Source organism: Triturus cristatus, chromosome 4_1 (genome assembly GCF_964204655.1).
Source record: "Triturus cristatus chromosome 4_1, aTriCri1.1, whole genome shotgun sequence".
NCBI classification, from domain to species: Eukaryota; Metazoa; Chordata; class Amphibia; order Caudata; family Salamandridae; genus Triturus; species Triturus cristatus.
Genome location: NC_140585.1, coordinates 347,544,945 through 347,558,507, shown reverse-complemented (window position 1 = coordinate 347,558,507; position 13,563 = coordinate 347,544,945). Strand labels below are relative to the sequence as shown.

Below are 13,563 nucleotides of genomic sequence, written 5' to 3'. Positions count from 1 at the left end.
CAGCGACATATGGGAACCATTTGTGAGCTGGCCGAGCTCGAGAGAGGTGTATATCACCCTTGATGTGAATATAGATGTGTAGAGCTGTTCGAAATGTACTGGGACGTGGGAAAAGGGCTCCCTATTGTTATATTTACATCTGCAAACGGACTTGGGAGCGAGACAAGGGATAACATTACGCCTCAAGTGTTCAATCAATCAATCAAGTAATTTGTAAAGCGCACTACATACCCGTAAGGGTTTCAAGGCGCTGGGGGAGGGGGGGTGCTGCAGCTACTGGTCGAAGAGCCAGGTCTTGAGTTGTCTCCTGAAGGTCAGCAGGTCTTCGGTTTGTCGTAGGTAGAGGGGGAGGGTGTTCCAGGTCCTGGCGGCGCGGTGGGAGAAGGACCTGCCTCCGGAAGTTGTTCTACGGATGCGCGGGACCGTGGCCAGGGCGTGGTCAGCAGAGCGGAGTTTCCTGTTGGGTACGTAGAAGGAGAGTTGATTGTTGAGATAGGCTGGTCCGGTCTTGTGGAGTGCCTTGTGTGCGTGGATCAGGAGCTTAAAGGAGATTCTCCTGTCGACGGGGAGCCAGTGCAGGTTCCTCAGGTGAGGGGTGATGTGGTCACGGCGCGGGACTTCGAGGATCAAGCGTGCAGAGGCGTTCTGGATTCTCTGCAGTCTGTTGATGAGCTTGGACGAGGCTCTGGCGTAGAGGGTGTTTCCGTAGTCGAGTCTGCTGCTGACTAGGGCCTGGGTGACTGTTTTCCTCGAGTTTGTCAGGATCTATCTGTAGATCTTGCGGAGCATGCGGAGGGTGTTGAAGCAGGTGGAGGAGACTGCGTTGACTAGCTTGATCATGGTGAGTTTTGAGTCGAGGATGATTCCCAGGTTGCATGCGTGGTCGGTGGGGGCCGGGGGGGTCCCCAGTGCTGCGGGCCACCATGAGTCGTCCCATGCTGAGGGGTTGGACCCGAGGATGAGGATCTCCGTCTTGTCAGAGTTCAGCTTGAGTCGGCTTTCCTTCATCCAGTCGGAGATTGCCTTCATTCCCTGGTGGATGTTGGATTTGGTGGTGAGAGGGTCCTTGGTGAGGGAGAGGATCAGCTGCGTGTCGTCGGCGTAGGAGATTATGTTGAGGTTGAGTTGAATAACCTGTAATATATCTTCTATGCTGATAACCCTGATTAACTGACAGTGTGATCTACAAGCAATGTACTGCTGTTATGTTGTTGTATGTAATTTCTAAGAAATGCCAATACAATTTTTTTTTAAAACAACAACAAAAAACATGCTCTACAGCTCCTACCAAGAGTTAATGAATTGTTTCTTTAAATGTCTTGGAAAATATTGTTTTAAACTATGTTATAATTAAAGGTGCTGACGAAATATATGATATTCAATGTCAATAACGCAGATCAGTAGGATTTAAGGGAACAGCAGAAAGGGTATTTTCTAAACAGCAGGTCACAGGTTTGAACCCTGACAGGGGCATTAATCTTATCTCAAATTCTGGTGAATAAAATCAATAGTACTGAGTTGGGTGGCAACAACTATTAAAGCACCAAAGGCATTTCGACTTGTAGCGTGTACTAATATAATTGGTTACTATCAACGCTAATAACACTGCTACTATTAATGTTGAACATCTACTTTTGAATGAACCATAACATTATGCGATTTTCAAATGTGTTCTCTGAGCCCCACTACCTTCCCATATGAATGGTCGGGAAAAAATGTAACTCTTTCAGAACAAAACTATACACCCCTTACAGGTACAGTAGAACATGTTGTTGATGTCAGCAGGCCACATTCTCTACTCTGTTCCTGATCACAAGATGTACTATTCTCTGTTCCCCCTAGACAGTAACCACAAGGTAAAATCCACACACCCCACGTCTATCCAGTATTCGTCCTTCAGCATCACTCCCCTCCCAGTCTGTTTGTTTCTAACCTCCCTATTCTTAAGGAAACATGGGCCAGATGTGCACAGCAAAATAACCTTTCTGTATCTATTAAATCTATATTGTGAGTCAGAAAAGCTTGTCCCAATAGCAAAATGGATTTACCATTGAAGGAGCCGGGTTCCCTCTCTTGATGGTACTCCGGAAGCCTCAGTCGAGGGACCTTTGGTGTCTGCTTTAAAAGTGTAGAGGGGAAAATAACTCATTCAGTTGGAATCACCAGCTCAAAGAATCAGGACTCCAAAGAATCACAGACTCCAGGTTGTCAAGTTTAGTTGTTTATTACCAGGGCCGGACTGGCAGTGGCGGGCACCGGGTTTTTCTCTGGTGAGCCACCAGGTTTGCGGCCGGTTTTGGCCCCCTGTAACAAAATCGCCCGAAACCGGCCCTAGCAAACAGCTCGTCCCCCCCCCCTCCAGGGGGTGGAGGGGGTCGAGCTATTTGCCAGGGCCGGTTTCCGTTCCCAGTCTGGCCCTGTTTATTACAAGGCCAAAAACAACTGGACATACAAGCACCTCAAGACGAGGTTGTAAAAATACATTGGAACTAATACAAAGCCAAACCTACGACCAAAATTTAGCTTCTGGAACATGAAAAGGATGACAAATTACAAGACCAGAATGCAGGCAATAAGTGCCCCCACATTTAGATCAGTCTTCATTGGAGGTTCGTAAGTAAAAAGCATTAGTCTGTACCTACTCTACCACTAACGTGAAATCCCTACGTAGCATTCCCCAGGCAAGTCAGGAAAATGTGTCAGAATGTGACGACTTCCTGAGAAGTACACTCACGGTGTATGTGTCAGGTAGCCAGAGGCTACAGAGCTCATTCCAAGATGCACCTTCTCTCCTCATCGATCTCATCTCATCTCCTGACTCAACCCCTGGGGCGCTGTCCCTAATTCAAACACCAAAATATCTGATCACGCCCCCTGCTCGGCTTCCGATCACCTCATCCAGTTGGGCACTCCTCATAGGTGATTTTCTAGTTAGTTTCGATACTCCCAGCTCCTGGCTCAATTACCGAGATTCCCAGGCCTTCTCCAGTGAGAAAGAACATCGTCCCACGTTATCAGCTATTTCTTGGGTAAAAGTATTCTCTCCTCCCTTGAGGCTAACTCCTAAAACAAAAGTATTATTCTAACTAACAAAGACGCGTTTCTCCACCTGCAAAAGAAACGTGAGAATGGAACAAATTTAACATGCACATAAAATTCAAACATCCTCCATGACTAAAGAGCACCAGGGAGAATACATTTCAGGCATACAGAAGTCAGCCAACATAAGAAAATAATACATAGGCCTCATGGGTTTATATATAAATGCACTCTTGCACTGAGAGTTTCTAAATAAACAGGTTACATGGGCACATCAGATGTGTGAATAAATGCAAACAGTTAGCACAAATCTACATGTTAATATTTTCAGCTAGACACATGTATTTCAACATAAATTTCTCCACGTGTATATCAATAATATCTCTAACACATCACGTTTCATTTTATTACAGTACACATTCTACTGTCACAGGTTAGCATGATAAAGGACTAAACGTAGCTGTGAACTACTCATGATTATAATGCACCCCTACAAATGAAAGAGCACCATCGCACTCTATCACCACCCCATACTGAATCACAGAGAGGAAAAGGCATGTAAGGTGTTCCGGTACTTTTTTTCCAATATATTAGTATTATACACATTTTTTAATGCAGTCGCGGTCACAATCCATTGATCCGTTACTGATACCTCAAAGGAGTTGGTAATGTTTCCCTTTGTGAGTAGTGTCAGCAGTCCCATGGAGAGCAGGCAGTAGTCCAGGGGAACACTGTCTGCTCCATCAATGTTTATAAAAAGGGGAAACGTTTTTTAATACAACACCTGCTCCTTTCAGGAACATGTTCTGCTTTAACAAAATGTTTAAAGTCTCCTGTGTGAGAATGCTGAAAATTCAGCTCTTGCGGTTTGCTGTTCCTAGCAGGCCGTTTTTGTTACAAGAGACAGGGGTCCCTGAAAAGTTAAAAGGTACGCATGCAATGAATATAGCCTCAATCAGTGCTATATTTATGCCAATATCCAGCCGGACAGAGGCACTTTTAATATATACAATAATTAACAATGGAACATAAAATGCAAGTCAAATAGCAGTGGAATACAAGCCTGTATCCGAAGGCCTACATATCAGAGAAATAGTAATGTACAAAAGGCTCAGGCAGTTCGTGGTTGTTTCAATCAGTAAATACTTGAATGGCGAAACAACTAATATGCAAGAGGTCACCTTCCCACAAAATTATGTACAAGAAATCCTTATCAAGAGGATATCGGATCATCATCAGGACTAACCGTAGTCCTGATGATGATCCGATATCCTCTTGATAAGGATCGAAACGCCGTTGACACAGTTGTCAACCTTACACACAGTATTTCTTGTACATAATTTTGTGTGAAGGTGACCTCTTGCATATTAGTTGTCTCGCTATTTAAGTATTTACTGATTGAAAAACAACGAACTGCCTGAGCCTTTTGTACGTTACTGTTTGTCTGATATGTAGGTCTTCGGAGACAGGCTTGTATCCCACTGCTATTTGACTTGCATTTTGTGTTCCATTGTTAATTATTGTATATATTAAAAGTGCCTCTGTCCGGCTGGATATTGGCATAAATATAGCACTGATTGAGGCTATATTCATTGCATACGTACCTTTTAACTTTTCAGGGACCCCTGTCTCTTGTAACAAATTAGTTCCCAAGGTCCCTGACCGATCTTTTTTGGGTGCCCTTGTCCTTTATATATATATGTTCCTAGCAGGCCGCCATCCCTTTGTAACAAGTTGCAGGGGGTAACAAATACCTACCTGGCTAATCAATATTCAATGGACAGGCCGTTCTGACACTCCCTGTAGTTAGAGTTGCAAAGGGAGCAATTTTACGTACAGAAAGGTTGGAAATAGCCAGTGCGAGATTTGTAAGCACTATATGATACCTTTCTCTTAGTAGAATGGGCTCTATATTCATATTTTTTTGTTTTTGCTTCACAGGACCCTTGAAACCGAGAGTCTTTCTTCTTCGTCTTCTGCAAAAAGGCAGAAGTGGAGACATCAAAGACAGCAGAAATTCAGCAGTGGAAGAAAATATGGAGGAGGCAAGAGATAAAGGAGAGTACGTCTGAAGTACGCAAAAATGTCAGAGGGCATATGGGCAAAGGGTGGAGGAGGCGAAGGGTGGAGGAGGCAAAGATTGGACGAGGCAGGCACCAAAGTCCGCCTTGAAGTGGCTTGAATTATTTCTATTGGATTGCACCCAGGCAGTACATCAGGCACATGTATCAGCAAAAGCAATAAGGCATTGATTGTGGAGTCCTCACTCCTGAGATTCAAGAGCTGGCATCTAGGAGTTGTAGACTGTCCAATTACGCCGATGAAACACAACTGTTGCTTGAACTGGATGGGACAATGGTGTCTCACTTAGAATTCCACCATTTTATACACTACATCAGTAGGCTGGATGTGCGACGAACAATTTAAGTTAAACTTGTACAAGACCGACACTCCTTTAGAACAGCAAAAATAACCCTAGAAATCCATTACATTGGCCTCTAGAAATGGGACCAATACCGCAGCCAAAACCACTGGTAAAAGGTCTGGGAGCATCAGCTGATTCTAACTTCACAATGAAATCACAGACGGGATCTGTAAAATTCAATTGTATTTTCAGTTTGCAAATCATTAGAAAATAGTTCGGATTCTTCCTTTTGAAGCACGAACAATGGTTGCAATGGCTGCTATTATCTCCTGACTTCATTTTGCAAATTCCACCCATCACTATCTTACAAAGGCTTGAAGCTGCACAAAGCGAAGCAGCAAGGAGAATTTACCAATTGCCAAGAAGCACGCATGCCACCCCGTTGCTGTTGCCTAGTGTTTAAATCTTTGCACGTCACAGTGACACAGTTTGTAACTAAAAAGATAGACATACACGCTCCCACACGTGATTTGAGATCTACCCACTCAAACTACCTTTTAGTTTCCAGGCTCCGGGAGAGAAAATACGGGGACGTAGTTTTGCAGGAAAAGTCACATCAATCTGCAATTTCTTGCATGAACATATCCGTCTTTAAAAGGATTTTAGAATATTTTGAAGGAACCTTATACTTGGTTTCAGGTATAAACTTGGTTTAAACAAGCATTTCCTTCTTAACTCTCTTCTCCAAATGTACCTCCACCTGTCCAGGTCTCAGCACCAAGAAGCCTATGGTGAACATGCGCTCTATAAAGGAAATTAAAAGAACATAACAAAGGGGAGAATCGTGTACATGGGAGGGTCCCCTCACTCAAAGATTAAGAGCAGATTATGAAAAATATTATATAAAGTGAGCACTGAAAGTGCTCATTTATGGTCGTTGCCACTTTTGGGCTGAGTGGTGTCTTAAATTGTTGAACAGCTAGAGCAGCGCTATTTTACCACCTTGGACAGTGGAATAAGCATCTGCTGCTTTTGTCTAGAAATATAGCTGTATTTGTTAACACATCTAAAGTAAACATTAAAACACAACAATGTACATACACAAAGTAACACAACACAACACAGTTAAAAATATAACAGGGCACAAATACAAGAATGAGTCAAAACAGAATACAACACAAATACCATAGCGCAACACAGAATCACATCGCAATAAAACAGCAGCACAAAAAGCAACAGAACACACCACAACAAAATGCATCTAAAAAAAAACCCACAAACAAACAAGATACTTTCCTTCGGTAGCGCTCTTTCTATGTCTATACTAACCGCAGATTCCTAGCCTTTAGAATATTATCGGGTGCCAGACTTGATCCAGGCAGTTTTAACCAGCAATGATCCTGTGTACTGGTAGGTGGCACTGTGCTGCTTTGCGTCGACTCTGTTCCACCCCGGACGGGAGTGACAATGAAGCTGTATGCAAGCATGTTGATGTCAGTTTTTTTCTTGACTCCCTCCGTGCCCTGAGATGAGGAGCCCAACATTAGCCAGTGGTACCAGTGGGCAGATACCTAAATTTGGATCTTTTTAGATTGAAAAAGAGAGCTTTGAACAGAATGGGATAGATGGGAAGGCAGGGAGGAGTAACCTGTTCTTCCGATAGATATTTCTAACCGCAGATTGCTCACCTTTAGCATAGATACCAAAGCAGTACCTCCCAAGGTGGTGGGTCTGTGGAATGGCTTATAACAAAAAGTCCTGCAGGACCAAACAGGCAAAATGCCCATCCCTTCAGACCTAGCTGTCAAGGCAGTAGTGCATCGTAACATTTATAGTGATACCAAATAACTGCCTGACAGATGTCTAAGACAGCCACTCCGTGTGCCAGCACAGTTGTAGCAGTCTTTGCCCTGGTGGAATGAGCCCTCAATCACTATGGAGGCTGCTTCTTTGCCAGTGCATAGCAGATCTTAATGCAGAGGTCTATCCACCATGACATAGTCCATTTTTGCACTGCCTTGCCTTTCTTCGCCCCAGAGAACCCCACAAAGATTTGGTCTTTGGTGCTATTGATGTAAAAGCTTAAATATATGTTGTTTTCAAGTTTAGACGATCAAGTCCATCAAAGTAAGTACGGCTTAATGTAAAACAAATTGATACAATGGATAAAAGGGCATAAAAACTCTATGGGTAACATAATTCTTAAATAGATTTAAGTCAGAAAATTGTATGACATGGTGAATGTAAACGAATGTCTAACAAAATAGGGTGAGACCTAGGGATATAAATGAATCTCTAACAAAATGCATGGCTATTTTAGAGACCTGCATAAAAAAAGCATAAGAAACTCCATAAATGACACAATCAATTCATAAGTGGCCTTAAGCCGTGGATAGGTTGTGAAATGGCAGTTTAAATGGATGCCTGGAAAAGTACCCAGCTGTTGTAACAACATGGATGAAACAGTGTGCAAAAAGCAGCCTGGTTTGGGCGTGTATAATGGGCCCTACTCAAGTAAACGTAAATACAGGTAATGCGTTGGAACCAATCTATATAGACAGTAAATAGAAGGACAACATCAATTATTCCTTCATAATGAGATGAACTCTCTGGGTTTAATCATATATCAATCAATATCATTGACAGAAAATAGGTTTGGTTTAAACACAAACTTTTTTATGTATTCATATGTAAAAAATAACAATAAAGACACTTTTTATGTTTCACTATGCTTATACATACAACAAATAGATCCAAAGAAATAGTAAATCACAAAACAATTGGCACGGGTGATATTATCCTCATGGGATTAAGGTGTCTATGTCTTTGCACTTATAGTGCCTGGTGTAATATATTATATATACTTTTGGTCTGCCACCTCAAGTGAGGAATCTGTTATAATATAAGGTGTATATCTATATATAGCTCCTGTGTATCTGGTGATTTGTATATATATGTACATAGATGTATATATGTATTTTGATTCACTTGTAAGTAAAATAAGCTATTTGTATTTTAGGTGTCTTTATCGAAAGACTTCCTTATATACCCTAGTCCTGATGATGCCCAAAGCAAGTTGGGCTGAAACGCGTCGACTTTAGGAATTGAAGAAGTCCCTTATAAATTTAAATTGTGTATAAATCAGATTAAAAAGTACTAATTGAATTATTTAGAGGATAGAGTTCTTTCCTCATAGTACTTTGTATTAGGGTTTTCTGAGAAAATGGAATGCTCCTATAAAAAAGTGTGAGCATCCACACTCACTAGGACTTTTGGAATTGAAGAAGCACCTTACAAATTTAAATTGTATATAAATCAGATTACAAAGTACTAATTGAATTATTTAGAGGATAGAGGTCTTTCCTCATAGTACTTTGTATTAGGGTTTTCTGAGAAAATGGAATGCTCCTATAAAAAAGTGTGAGCATCCACACTCACTAGTAGGGAAATAAGGAATAGAGGTTATATTCCTCCTTTGTATTGTTTTTTGATTTATTATTTCTTTGGATCTATTTGTTGTATGTATATGTATAGTGAAACATAAAAAGTGTCTTTATTATTATTTGTTACATATGAATACATAAAAAAGTTTGTGTTTAAACCAAACCTGTTTTCTGTCAATGATATTGATTGATATATGATTAAATCCAGAGAGTTCATCTCATTATGAAGGAATAATTGATGTTGTCCTTCTATTTACTGTCTATATAGATTGGTTCCAACGCATTACCTGTATTTATATATGCTTGTTTACCCAGATGCGGTTGGATTATAGGGTACCCCCCCTTTTATATATGTGGGCCCTACTCAAGTGCCTGCTACCTTGCCACACCTCATAGTACATGTGTATTTGTTATTGTTGTTCACCGGGTGGCAGCGCTAGGCCAGTTTATAAAGTGATGCATGCTATAAGTGACCTGGGGCAGTATTTATTAACAGAAGGAGTGTGCCTGATCTTTGTCTGCCACAAGTTACGGGTAAAAAAGTATTGCAATTAAAGGAAGATTAATACCAGAGTAGTTAAAATCCAGAGGTTAGGCTTAAAGCGCAGGCTTCAGGAAAAGTTCCTTGTGCTTACGTCTAAAAGAGCCATGTGATTGTTATAGCAGCATTTTGAAATACAAGTAGCATAACTTGAGTTAGCCGCTAGGCTAAGGAGAAGTGTTAAAGACATAGGATAGGTGACATTCAACACAAAACCAACGGGAAGTGATGGGCAGGTGCAGCTTGTGACCACAACATGCTAGCTGAGCTCATCTAGCAGCCTACAAGCAATATCATTTACTAACAAAAACAGGAACATTGCACACTCTACCTCATGGATCAGGTTCTTTCTGCAACACGTTCCAAGAACGTTGCCCTGCAATCCTGAAATAGTTGGGGGTGTGACTAGATTTCTTAACATTTTGTCCACTTTGTCCAGAAATTTTAGTGCTCCAGCGATTACTTATGGATGAGCGTCATTCACATAAAAGCTCACAGCTGCCAGTTTTGTTCAAATCCTTTGTTTAACCAGTAGATGCCGAAGGAATCTTCTGCAGTCATCGATTAGTACAGAAAAGATGCAGAGCAGATGGAGTAATTCAGTGGTGGTTCAATCCACAAAGGCGACACTAAAGCTCTGTTGCATTCTCGATGACTAAGTCTCTCCTCCTCTTTCAAGGGGTGAGGTGGAGCAAAGAATGTTGGGAGAGTGGCAGATTGTCCGCCATGAAAAGCAGTTACTACCTTTGATAAAAAGGCTGCCATGGTCAGCACTACCACTTTAACAGAGGAAAAAGGTGGGGTAAGGTGGCTGTGCCGAAAGAGCTTGAAGTTCACTCATGTGGCGAGCCAAAGTTACTGCGACTAAGAACAAAGTCTTCATAGTCAGTAGACTTAGGAGCCAGCAGTGCAATTGTTCCAACGGTATGCACAGTTGGAAAATGAGAACCAAATTAAAATCTAACTGTGTCATCACAAATGAGTTTCGATAAAACATATGAGTCAAGACTTCATTTCAATGTAAAAAGACTGAAAGGGATGCCCACTGCGAATCCCAATAAGACATCTGACAGTTTGGGCTGCAAGCAGGTCAGTATTGAGGGTGCTACATCAGGCTGCAAACTTGACCTGCACGCTGAGTAGATAGACTGTGTAGAAGGGGGCCTGACTGCCAAGATGACATCCTCAACTTCCAAAGGAAGATTACATGCCGTCAACTGTTGCCAGTCAATCTCCATGCATGGAGGTTCAGATTGCAGAGGAAAGGAATATAGGAGTCCCATGTTCCACTCAATCTGGAATGAAGCAGAGAGCAGGATCCTTCTTGGATACTACAGTGCTGCATGTTCTCGGCAGTGGTGAACAGATCTAACAAGGGTTTTCCTCATTGCATGGAAGATGTGCTTTTCTACCCTGGGATATAACCTCCATTCTTGATCCACCAGGTATAATGGCTGTGTTTGTTCACCCTGGCATTCAAAGATCCCTCCAGGGGATTCTCGACCAGGAAAATGCCCTGATGTTCTACCAGCTCCAGAGAAGAAGAGCCTCATGGTGCAGGACCCGAGGACTCCACCTCGCCGGGCTTGTTGAAGAATCACATGGCGTGGTGTTGTCCGTGAGAACCTGAACCGCTCTCCCTTTGATGGAGATAAGAAGGCCTTCAGCACCAGCTGAATAGCCTGCAGTTCCTACAGGTTCAAACCTCTCATCTCCACCTCTCCCAGATGACCTCTCCCAGCAGCAATTAATTTGTCACCACCATCAGCCCTGGGTGGGGCGGGGGGGAGAAGTCTGCTGCCAGTGCAATTGCGGCTAAGCCACAACTGTAAATCATTTGCAGTTTCCTCCAAAACCTGGATGGAATCCAAGAGATTCCACTAGTGCTGGGCCCACTGAGAATTCAGGTCCCATTGTAGAGCACATATATGCCACCTGGCCTAGTTGACTAGCAGGATGCCAACAGGCCATGAAGCATCAAAGCCACTCTTACTTGACCCAGGACTAAGGCGGAAACAATGGGATCATAGCCCAAATGTCCTGAACTCATGGTGAAGGCAACCCCAACGATGGCAGGAGGTGGGTCGTCATCTGGAGTCATCAACGATTGACTTTGGTGAGCCAACCTTCATCTGCCAGTCCTTGAGGTAGGAAAAAACTGATACTGACCTCGAAAAAGAGTGCTGCAACCACCACTTTAACTTTTGTGAACAAGGCTGAAGAGGAGTGCAGCAAATTAGAAATGCTCCTGGCCTACCTTGTGCAGCAAGTATTGTTTACTGTTGTAAATCTAATACCTCTGCTGCCTGCTGCGTTAGTATGACAACAGAGGCACTGTGTGTCATTGATGATCCAGGGGAAAACACAACCCAGTGTCTGAGGAAATGTCCAACTCACTGGCCTCCTACAAATCAATGAATAATTTCTCATCATCGTAGTGTTAGAGAAAATAATCCCCCTCATATCAAATGTCAGCTCCAAAGGCTGTTTGGCTCTGATCTGAGTCCAAGCTAGAAAGTTGTTGGAGCGCTGGGGTGCAGCTCTGAGGCAAAGGCATGGTTTGTCTGAATCTGAATGAACTGGAGTCAAGTGTGTTGGTAGGGCTTGGGGCACGACCTTGGTTGGGGCTGAGATGAATTTAGCTGCTTCGGTGCCTTAGAGACTGGTATGGATTTCTGTGCCAGATTGGAAGTCAGCTCGTGCATCAGAGCAGTACTAGAGTTGGGTTCAGTGGGCACAGATGTGCAAGGAGGGCAGACATGTCAGCGATAAATAAACTGGAGGCCTCCATGGATCCTTGAGGCCTTTGGGATCCTTGGGACCTAGTTCCAAAAATGAGCAGTACAGCCTCCCTAACAGCCTCAAAACATTCTGTTGCAATGTGGTAGATGGACCCGAGACATCAGGATCAGTTGTGGATCAGCTCCTCAGTGGGGACCAGGAGCGAGACAACAAGGCACCCTGACATCCTCGTAACTTCTGAGAGTGGTGGGACTGGGACAAGTACCTGGTTGGTCTCTTATGCTTCCTGGAAGACTTGAACAATGATGAGGACCTATCGCCGAACATCACGCAAAAGTAGGCATGGCTCCACGTCCTCAGCTTTGAGTGGGAATGAGACTTCTTTTGGGCTTCTGTGACATACAGCTTCGCATTCAAGGAATGCCTTTGGATTATTAAGGGCACATGTCTCACAGAACTTGGTGATGTGTGCCGAACTCACACACCAGAGAATTAACTCATGGAGACCTGTCACAGACATTTGCTTGCATTAGGCTTAAACCTTGTAGTTTTAGGAGGGGACTTAGGTCCTGATTTAAATGCTGGCAGATGGAGTTAGTACTGTCGTCATGGTGAAGAACTTTACTCCCACCACAACGAGGGTACTCCGCCTGCCACATTTAGAGATGTCCACCCACCCAGCAGACATCTCTTGCATTATAGGAACTGCTGTCACTAGGGTTCCTGCAAATGCAATGAAAGTGTGCCTTGCTGCTCTGTCAACATGGCAGCACTACACGGCACACTTTCATATTCTTTTTTTTTTTCAAAAACAAAACCCTCCATTTTTTTCAAAAACAAAACCCTCCAAAAAAAAAGCAATGTCATTGAAAACCTAAACTTTTACATACTGATGGCGGTTTGTAAAACTAAAAACTTGCTATGCGTCCGGCCAATCTAAATCGAGTGGATGGTCATATGGCCAAAACTCAGATGGCTCTCACTCAGTCAGGTCATCAGAGGGGTATATAGGCAGCGGTGACGAAGTAGTAGCCCTCGTCTACATACCAAGGTCCATCCATCTGTAAATAAGGAAAACAGATCTTTAGGTTGGCAGAAAGGGTACTTTGTCACAGTTGCAACAAAATACCATTTCCACCCACATCTAAAACAGGCCCATAGTCCTTGCACACTTGAATGAAGTATTTTTGTAGGAAAAAACTTGTCAACTGACTAGGATCAAGTTGGGAACAAGCTCCATATCGACTTATAAAGGCACAGAAAGAAAGGAACAGACATCCACATTCAGGGGTGGTGCTTATATATGGCTCCGTCATCACTTCTGGGGCAAAGCGGAGTAAACACAGAGCTGCATTGCACCACGTACCAGCGCACAGGCGCATTGCTGTTTAAAAACATCTGCATCAAGGTTGGCACCTATACATAGTCTAGAG

General features: G+C 43.0%; 1 long non-coding RNA gene across 1 annotated transcript in view; it reads right to left on the bottom strand.

Annotated features, from left to right (window-relative positions):
• LOC146854926 (uncharacterized) overlaps positions 1–13,563 on the bottom strand; it is a 46,762-nt gene that overhangs the window by 17,734 nt on the left and 15,465 nt on the right. The gene's annotated exons all lie outside the window — the stretch shown is intronic.